The following is a 9,106-nucleotide window of genomic DNA, read 5'->3' as shown; positions in this document are numbered from 1 at the left end:
ATTAAACTTCATTAGCCAGGCAGTGGTGGCACACGCCTTTAATCCCAGCACTCAGCAGACAAAGGCAAGTGAATCTCTGAGTTCTAGGCCAGCCTGGTCTGCCTAGTGAGCTCCAGGACAGCAAGGGCTACACAGAGAGACACCATCTCATGGGTGGGGTGTCGGGGGAATAGTAGCGGGTTCCTGAGAAAGAACCAAGATTGGATTCTGGCTTCTACACACATATGCACACAGACGTGTGCACTGCACGCATGCACATACCTGCACACACACACCTACCAAGACAACTACGATGTTCTATAAACTTCGAAAGGACATGAAGGTGTGACACATGGTTGTTGGTAGGACTTGGGAAGTTCTTAGATTGGCTAACCCGTTTCAGCTGCCTAAAGGGTTGGATGGATGGTGGTGACCTAAAGCAGGAAGGTTCATGGCTGAGGGGAAAGATGACAAGGGGTTCCATTTCAGAGTTCCGTGGATTCAGACAAGTTACCATTCCACAGTGGGTAAACATGAGGCCACTGTCAGAACTCCGGGGAAGCAACCTGCCTAAGGCAGTGCAGTGCTCAGCTCAGAGCAGCCATGACCCTCGGAGAAACTTCCAGCAATCGGGTGTGGAACGTTAGCACTTGGGCATCTTTTCCTCTCTGTAGATGGAAAGCAGCCAGAGAAGTAGGAGAACGGAGAGGCCTAGAGGTGGGGGCGGGGGTGGGGACGGGGTCAGTCAGAGAAGTAGACGCAAGTGGGGATGGGGCAGCCATGGCTTAGGCCTCAAAGAGATCAGCTAGGCGAGAATTGAAAGGACCTTGTAGGTTCACAAACGAGACAATTACGAATTTTAAGAGAGACAATTTCGTTTTATTAGAAGGGAGAGTTGCTTTTCACGTTGAGGATGAGTGGGCGGTGAGCTGAGGGCGGTGGGTATAAAGAACGGTGGAGACAAGAGTCTCTGCCCACGAGTCTTGGTGATGGGGAAAATCTTACCAGTTCCTGTTAGTCAAGGGGCCTAGTGTTCTGAAACACCGCACGAGGGAAGGCGAGAGGGAGAAAGATTCCAGGGAGGGAATTTAAAACTTATCTTCAAGAAATGATACTGAATATGTCCGTTAAAGGAAAGACACATAAGATAGAAAAGACACTGGAAAAGGTGGAGTTGGAGCGGAGGGGGAGCGGATTACAGATTGAAGGATCAATCTTAAAAAGAAAAGGTACTTCCAAGAAGGGAGTAAAGAGGAATCGTTAGTAACAGAAGGGCAAAGGAGGCAGAGAGGGAAGCCGTCTTCAGGGGCTTAAGATCAGTGGGGTTGGGGGAGGTCATGGGTGAAAGGAGTGTGGAGAACACTGGAGAATCCCTCCGAGACTGGAACCGGGCAAGCAGCCTGCCAGCCCACCAGCAGCCCCTCGTGACCGATTCCGCAGCTCAGGAGGAAAACCCAGGAAATGCCTTTCATTTCCTCAAACTGAGATCTTCAAGGTCTTTTTGGTTCAACATTGGATGGGAAAGAGTTTCAAAACTGAGAGCGTAACTGAAATTGTTAAGCCTGTTTGGGGTAAACAAAACCAGCAAGAAGAGCTGAGGGCTTTACCGGGCTGGGGCTGGGACGGCTGGGCTGGGGGTACCTGCTACATAAGCATAGGGACTTGGGCTGCAATCCCAGCATTCCTACAGCGAGATAGATAGACCGTGAGGAGGGAAAAACAATCCCCAGGCACTTGTGGGCTAGCCTGGTGTGTGCAGCCTCAAAAAGTGAACCTGTCTCAAACAAGGAGGAACGGAATACGAGCCCCACCACCACACCCCAAGGCTGCCCACTCCTCCTGACACACGTGTGAAAGCACACACAAGATTTTTTAACATCGAAAGAAGCCTGGTGTGGTGGCTTATGCCTGCAGTCCCAGCCTTCAGAAGTGAAGGCAAGAGGACTGGGGGATTCAAAGGCAACTTCAGCGACATAGCGAGTTCAAGGCCGACCTATGCTATTGGACAGTCTCAAGTTCCACATCCCCACAAAGAAGCATCAAGAAAGACTTGGTGTGAAGGAGCTTGCCTGAATTTAGGGGGGAAAATTGTTTTTCAGCGAGAGTGTAATGGAACATGCACTTAATCCCAGCACTTGGGAGGCAGAGGCAGGTGGATCTCTAAGTTTGAGGCCAGCCTGGTCTGCAGAGTGAGTTCCAGGACAGCTAAGGCTACACAGAGAAACTCTTGTCTTGAAAGTATGTAGTTTTGTCTATGTCCAGTCTGAGCTTGCTTGTAGGCCAGGTTTCTCTCAAACTCATAGAGATTCACCTGTCTCTGCCTCCGCAGGTCTGGAATGAAAGGTGCACACTGCCACACCTGGCATCAGTGACATGACACTGATCCACAAGGTAGAGAGAAAAACTGAACTGACTCCCGCAAGTTGGTCTCTGACCTCCACACATGCACCAGCGCACGTACTTACCCCCACATATACAAAACAAATTAAATAAATAAATGTATTTTTTATGAAAGAGAGGCTAGAGATCTGAGTCAAGGTGAAGAACTGATTCAGTGGAGAAGAGAGAAGGGAAGACACAGTTGATCATAACTAGGGAGGATTCAGAGATCAAAGTCTTTAAAAAGAATTATTTTATCATTAATTTATGTGTGTGAGAGTTGTGTGTGGTGTTGTGTCTCCAGAGAGACCGAAAGAGGGATGAGAACCCTGGGGTTCTCTGCCAGTTACAGGCAGCTGTGAGCCACCTGACATGGGTACTGGAACCTGAACTCCTCCTGTCTTCTACAGAAGCAGTGCATTCTCTTAACCAGTGAGCCACTGTCTTAACCAGTGAGCCACTGTCTTAACCAGTGAGCCACTGTCTTAACCAGTGAGCCACTGTCTTAACCAGTGAGCCACTCTCTTAACCCATGAGCCACTCTCTTAACCAGTGAGCCACTGTCTTAACTCAGTGAGCCACTGTCTTAACCCATGAGCCACTCTCTTAACCAGTGAGCCACTGTCTTAACTCGTGAGCCACTGTCTTAACCCATGAGCCACTCTCTTTAACCAGTGAGCCACTCTCTTAACCAGTGAGCCACTCTCTTAACCAGTGAGCCACTATCTTAACCCATGAGCCACTCTCTTAACCAGTAAGCCACTATCTTAACCCATGAGCCACTCTCTTAACCAGTAAGCCACTATCTTAACCCATGAGCCACTCTCTTAACCAGTAAGCCACTATCTTAACCCATGAGCCACTCTCTTAACCAGTAAGCCACTCTCTTAACCAGTGAGCCACTCTCTTAACCAGTGAGCCACTCTCTTAACCAGTGAGCCACTCTCTTAACCAGTGAGCCACTCTCTTAACCCGTGAGCCACTGTCTTAACCAGTGAGCCACTGTCTTAACCAGTGAGCCACTCTCTTAACCAGTGAGCCACTCTCTTAACTAGTGAGCCACTGTCTTAACCAGTGAGCCACTGTCTTAACCAGTGAGCCACTCTCTTAACCAGTGAGCCACTGTCTTAACCAGTGAGCCACTCTCTTAACCAGTGAGCCACTGTCTTAACCAGTGAGCCACTCTCTTAACCAGTGAGCCACTGTCTTAACTAGTGAGCCACTGTCTTAACCAGTGAGCCACTGTCTTAACCAGTGAGCCACTGTCTTAACCCATGAGTCACTGTCTTAACCAGTGAGCCACTCTCTTAACCAGTGAGTCACTGTCTTAACCAGTGAGCCACTGTCTTAACCCATGAGCCACTGTCTTAACCAGTGAGCCACTCTCTTAACCAGTGAGCCACTCTCTTAACCAGTGAGCCACTCTCTTAACCTGTGAACCACTCTCTTAACCAGTGAGCCACTGTCTTAACCAGTGAGCCACTGTCTTAACCAGTGAGCCACTGTCTTAACCAGTGAGCCACTGTCTTAACCAGTGAGCCACTGTCTTAACCAGTGAGCCACTGTCTTAACCAGTGAGCCACTGTCTTAACCCATGAGCCACTGTCTTAACCAGTGAGCCACTCTCTTAACCAGTGAGCCACTGTCTTAACCAGTGAGCCACTCTCTTAACCCGTGAGCCACTCTCTTAACCAGTGAGCCACTGTCTTAACCCATGAGCCACTGTCTTAACCAGTGAGCCACTCTCTTAACCAGTGAGTCACTGTCTTAACCAGTGAGCCACTCTCTTAACCAGTGAGCCACTGTCTTAACCAGTGAGCCACTCTCTTAACCAGTGAGCCACTGTCTTAACCAGTGAGCCACTGTCTTAACCAGTGAGCCACTCTCTTAACCCGTGAGCCACTCTCTTAACCAGTGAGCCACTCTCTTAACCAGTGAGCCATCTCTCCAGCTCCCAGAGTTCAAGCTCTTGAAAGGCACCCTTGCTTCCAAGGGAAGCTGTGGCCTTTCCCAGGGTAGCTAACAGAGAGACTGAAGTTTGCCAAGTTAAGGCTGGAGAGCTGAGCCCAGAGCCGAGCATAGCTATATAGATTCTGTGTGGTTTTGAAGATGGTGCCAGGTGATGAAAGATGAAGAGAAACTGAAGCAGATGTCCATGCTGTTAGGCACACAGTATGCATGTTGATGGAGATACAGCTGTGAAGACAGGAAGAAGGCTCCAACTCTGGTCCATGCAGAGTCAGGAGCCTCTAAAGAAGAGAGTCCCCCTGGCAGCATGGCTGCTCTCCTCGGTCACCTCTCCCTAATGCTGGTGACAAAGGAAGAGCATCCTTCTCCAAAGAGGGTGTAGGTGTTATTAGGAGAAAAACCAAGCCTCTGGTGACTAAAGAAAATGCCTTCGAAGATGAACCAAGGGACATAGGTAGATATCCCACAATAGTAGGGTACTGTGGACCAGATCCACAGAGGAGTCCTCATTGGGTAGTGAACCACAGCGAGGACCAAGAAGGACATCCTGACAGGCTCGCTGTTGGAATCCCTGACAGACTAAGCATTCTGTCAAATACCCGGCATTTATTGTGGGGAGGCGTGGGACACTAACAGACCCTTGGTCCATGGCTTTAATGTTCCAGGCCACCGTTCTGCCAGCAGCTCCTGGTTTTCCTCTAACCCCATCCTGCCTGTGAAACTGAATAGCTTTAGACTTAACAACCCTTGAGAGTGGATTCAGCCTTCACACACCCAAAGCAGCACTTCTGGTTTTCTCTGCCCACCCACCAAGGGATCCCACCTCAGCTCCCATCTCCAGCCCCATCACCCAGACCCCTGCTTCCTCCTCTTGTCTCCTGCAAGGAAACATAGAACAGGGAGCCACCATGCAGACCAAGCTGGCTTCAGATTCACAGAGATCCACCTGCCTCCTGATCACCACCATCCGTCCTCCACACTGTCCTTCCACACACATCCTCACACCCTCCAAAAGATGCCACAGTTGAGTAAAATGGAGATACTTTGTGTCTCCTCACATGACCCTTCATGGTCTGGCCCTGCCTTCCTCTCTGACCTTATCCACACTCCGCCCCAGTCTCTCGGATGTGATCAAGTTGAGTGTCCTTCTGTCTGTCCATCAACATCCCTGGCTTCTTCCTTCCTCCCTACCTGTCCGTCACCTGGGCTTTTCTTCAGTGCTACCCATGCTGAGAGTGACATTACTGACTACTGTATCCGAGAGTATTCTCTCCCACTGTCCACATCACCCTGTCTTGTTTCCCTGTAGGACTATTTTACCAATTCATTTTATTTTATGGCACTGCTGGGGATGGTCCTGGGGCCTCACTCATGCTAGGCGACTGCTCTCTCTCTAAGACACACCCCCCAGTTCTTTGATGGGCATCTCCTATACACGGCCTCACTGGAACATGATCCCTAAGAGTAAGGGTTCTCAGGCTCAACTTTGTGTCACACTATTCTTCCTACCTTGTACAAACTTCCTGGTTGGTATTCAGTAAACACGTATCAAAGGCTGTTGGAGGGTGCGGTGACGTAGGACAATGTCCATTTATGATTTCTGGCTCAGGTAGAAGTTCCATTTAGTATCATGCTTTGTTTGGGGTCAGTAGCTGGATAACACCAGAGACAGGGTGAGCTGTTTCACAGGAAGGAGTATATTTGAGAGTCCTTTAAGGGGTATGTGCTTAGATTTGAGATTCAGTTTGAATTGTGATTTGGGGGAAGGTTAAACTTGAGTAAAGTCTGAGGCTAAAAAAAAAAAAAAAAAAAAAAAAAAAGAAAAAACAAACAACAGAAACTCACAGTCCGTGGCTACTGTCACTTCAGCCTAGTTTGCAGGGTCCGGAGATTTCTGTGTCCCCTCTCTGAGAGTGGTATAGATGCTGCACAAGACTCCCAGTCATCAGCCTCTCCCACCCAGGGAAAGTCCCAGACAGCTGTTGGCCTCCCCAAGAAAGAAACCGAATTTCACACAACCTCTAAAACTGAGATTGAAACCAAAAATTGGCTCATGGCAAGGCACATCCCCTGCCAGCTCCCGTGACACAGCTTGGCCGACTCTTGCCCTTCCTCCTTCTGTCCCCATCATCTCATGCTCTCTCCCCTTTCTTCTGTCCCTCCAGGTCCCAGCCTTCTGTTCTGACCCAAATCTAATCCAATCTCTCTCTCCCCCCCACCCCTCTCTCTTTCTCTGCCATTGTTCATTTTAATACAGCTCAGCGACGTCTCAGTCTGTCAGCTACTACCAGTTAAGAGGCAGAAACAACAGGAAACATAGAGATTCCCAGAGAAAGAGGAACACAGAAAAGGAGCCAAAGATGACACAATGACAAAAGTAAAATTCTGTCTGAGAGAACACGGCTCAGCAGAGAAGAGCCTAGTGTGCTCAGGCTAGGCCTCGTGGCTGGTCTGCCAAAGATCAAAAGAACTAAAAAACAAGATATAGGCAAAAAAAAATTACAGGACTTTGTTGTTTGTTTGTTTGTTTGTTTGTTTGTTTTGACAAAGTGTTTCGTGTCATCCCTAAAGCTACAGAGGACCTTGAACTTCTCCTGATCATTCTGAAGTTACTTCCCCAGTGTGAGGGTTAGAGCATGCCTCCACACCTAGTTTACCTGGTGCCGGAGATGGAACCCAAGACTTTCTGCATGTTAGGCAGGCACTGTTCCAACTGAACCACATCCCCAAGCCCGGAAAGAGGTGTTGATGGTTTCCTTCCTCCATTACACGGGCATCTACCAGCGCTGTAGGCTCTGCCCTGTAGCACTTTCTCCTGTCCAGTCTCCCCAGGATGCACGCTCTTGTCATGGGCTCTCGCTGGGTCATTGTAAAATGCTCTTCACTGGTCTCCATGGTGACTTCAGGACCTTCCTCTGTTCTTCACCTTGCTTCTAGACTACACTCTATAACGTTAACATGTAAGGGGTTCTCTCTTTTAGGTAAATTTGTGGGTGGCTGTCTATCATATGAGAATGAGATTTAAACCCTGCAGGTGACTTTGAGGCCAGCCTGGTCTACAAAGTGAGTTCCAGGACAGACAGGGCTGTTACACAGAGAAACCCTGTCTTGAAAGAAAACAAACAAAGAAACAAGACAACCTTCAGGGTGGATTTTCTGCTTACCACAGTCTTTCTTTTGCTAATTCTAAATGTACCAAGATGCTCACCTCAGCCCAGGAGGTGAGGGCTCCCTCTCAGGCAGCCAGGACATACTCTACCTCTCTACCTCTCTTACCTCTATAATAAATGCCCCCAGGTTCCGTGGGTTTCCTGTGGGTCCCCTTGCCAAGGTCATGAAACTTGACCACGCTTCACTAAACTTGCGATCCCGGAAGTCAGGGATCTATCTCTTGGAGCTGTCTCCCCAATTCCCTGTACCAGGTGCACATAAGTGTTTCTGGGATGCAGAGGAAGAGACTGGATGAGAACTATGGAGCTCACAACACATGTCCCCGAAGGGTGGGGCCTGAGCATGCTGGACACTTCGGAAGGAGTGACAGCCTAAGGCGTGAGAAGAAGCAGCTCTGCGCCTTTTCAGCCTTCTGTCCTGCCCACATCTTCCCCCAAGGCAAGCCATCGAAACTGGAATTCCTCTTTACAGCCTGGGTCAGTGGAGACTAGAATCCTCCTTTTTTTCCATGACCTAGAAGTATGGCCCTTCCCCCACCTTTGGTGTAAGAACTGGTCCTAACAAAAATTTCTAGTCCTAAGTCAGAGGCCTCATGTTACAAGGTTCTGTCCCATCCCAAGGAGGGAGGACTGCCAATCAGAGTGTCATGAGAAGCTGAGGAGACAGATCTGGCTTCTCTTCCTTCTCAATTGTTTGGGCCTGAGAACAGCAGTGTGCCCAGAGGCCAGCCTGACCACCAGCATTGCCAGCTACAACACTCTGACTGATGGCCATGTGGCAGCAGCGGTGACATCTGAGATGGCTAGCTTCTGTCACCTATCTCAATCTTAAAAACATGACAAAAAAATAAGTAATAAATCATCTTCAAAAACTTTGCCTTTTGAAAGCTGTAACTTATAAGCTGAGAGAAAGCTGGTTATGCACAAGAGTTTCCTACTCAGTGTTTCTCATACAGAAGTTAGAAACAAACTTAACGACCATCAGCAGTGTCCTTGTGACATTGGCTGTCCACTTAAGACAATCTAGAGTCACCTGAAAAGGAGTCTCAGCTGAGGGATTTCCCAGGCTGAGGGGATGTCTGTGTGTGGTGGCATCAGGGCTTGTTAATTGATGTGATGTAGGAAGCCAAGACCACCATGGGTGGCGCCATCCTCTGCACAGGTGATCCTGGGTTGTGTAAGAAAGCTGGATAGATGACATTCTGTGGCATACACCATTAATCCCAGCACTTGGAAAGTTGAGTTAGGTGATTTCTGTGAGTTCAAGGTCAGTCTAATGCAAATATTGAGTTCCAGGCCAGCTAGGGTATCAAGATTCTGTCTCTGTGTATATGTATGCGTATGCATATATGCACACACGCATACACACACACATATATGTACATATGTGTGTAGGTAAATATATACATATGTTATAATAAAATAGCTAAAAAATAAATTTTGAAAAAACTAATACTTTGATAGTAATAACAAGAAATCTTTTTAAAAATCATTTCTTTTTTTAAGAGACTTATTTTATTTGTATGAGTAAACTGTAACTGTCTTCAGACACACTGGAAGAGGACATTGGATCCCATTACAGATGGTTGTGAGCCACCATGTTTTGGGAT

The sequence above is a fragment of the Arvicanthis niloticus genome, chromosome 20, assembly GCF_011762505.2.
Source record: "Arvicanthis niloticus isolate mArvNil1 chromosome 20, mArvNil1.pat.X, whole genome shotgun sequence".
Classification (NCBI taxonomy): domain Eukaryota; kingdom Metazoa; phylum Chordata; class Mammalia; order Rodentia; family Muridae; genus Arvicanthis; species Arvicanthis niloticus.
This window is presented reverse-complemented; position numbering follows the sequence as displayed.